Raw genomic sequence first — 1047 nt, forward strand, 5'->3', positions numbered from 1 at the left:
TGGGGGGTCCCCAAATGGGGGTGTCACCCAACTGGGGCTCCCTTAAAATGAGGGGGTCCCCAAATGGGGGGATCCCCCCAAATAAGTCCCCCCAAAATGGGTCCTAAGTCCATGGTGGGTCTCCAACACCTCAACCGTTGAGGTGGTGGGACCTCAAAAGTGGGTGAAACGGCCCCAAAAACGGGTTCCCCAATGGGTGGGGGGTCCCCAAATGGGGGTGTCACCCAAATGGTTGCCCCCCAAACTGGGGGGTCCCCCCAAGACCCCACACCGCCCCATTTTTTGGCCCCACGTGGGTCCCCAAGTCCATGGTGGGTCTCCAGAACCTCAACCGTTGAGGTGGTGGGACCTCAAAAGTGGGTGAAACGGCCCCAAAAACGGGTTCCCCAATGGGTGGGGGGGCCCCAAATGGGGGTGTCACCCAAATGGGTGCCCCCCAAACTGGGGGGTCCCCCCAAGACCCCACACCACCCCATTTTTTGGCCCCACGTGGGTCCCCAAGTCCATGGTGGGTCTCCAGAACCTCAACCGTTGAGGTGGTGGGACCCCAAAAGTGGGTGAAATGGCCCCAAAAACGGGTCCCCCAATGGGTGGGGGGTCCCCAAACGGGGGTGTCACCCAACTGGGGCTCCCTTAAAATGAGGGGGTCCCCAAATGGGGGGATCCCCCCAAATAAGTCCCCCCAAAATGGGTCCTAAGTCCATGGTGGGTCTTCAACACCTCAACCGTTGAGGTGGTGGGACCTCAAAAGTGGGTGAAATGCCCCCAAAAACGGGTCCCCCAATGGGTGGGGGGGTCCCCCCTGATTTTTTTTGGGGTGTCACTTCCTCCTGGCCGAGGTGCTGGGGCGCCTCTCCCCCTCCCTCCTGGGCAGCCCCTCGTCAGTGGAGGAGGTGGTGAGACCCTGGTGCCATCGGGCCACCTCGGCGTGTTCCTGGGCGCAGGTGGCCAAGGCCTTGAGCCACCCCCTCATGTCCTCCTGGGGGGGGGGGACACCCCAAAACCAGCGTTAGGACCCCCCAGAAAAGGGACCAGGAACCTCCCACC

Source organism: Chaetura pelagica, unplaced genomic scaffold (assembly GCF_000747805.2).
Source record: "Chaetura pelagica isolate M959 unplaced genomic scaffold, ChaPel_1.0 scaffold1242, whole genome shotgun sequence".
NCBI classification, from domain to species: domain Eukaryota; kingdom Metazoa; phylum Chordata; class Aves; order Apodiformes; family Apodidae; genus Chaetura; species Chaetura pelagica.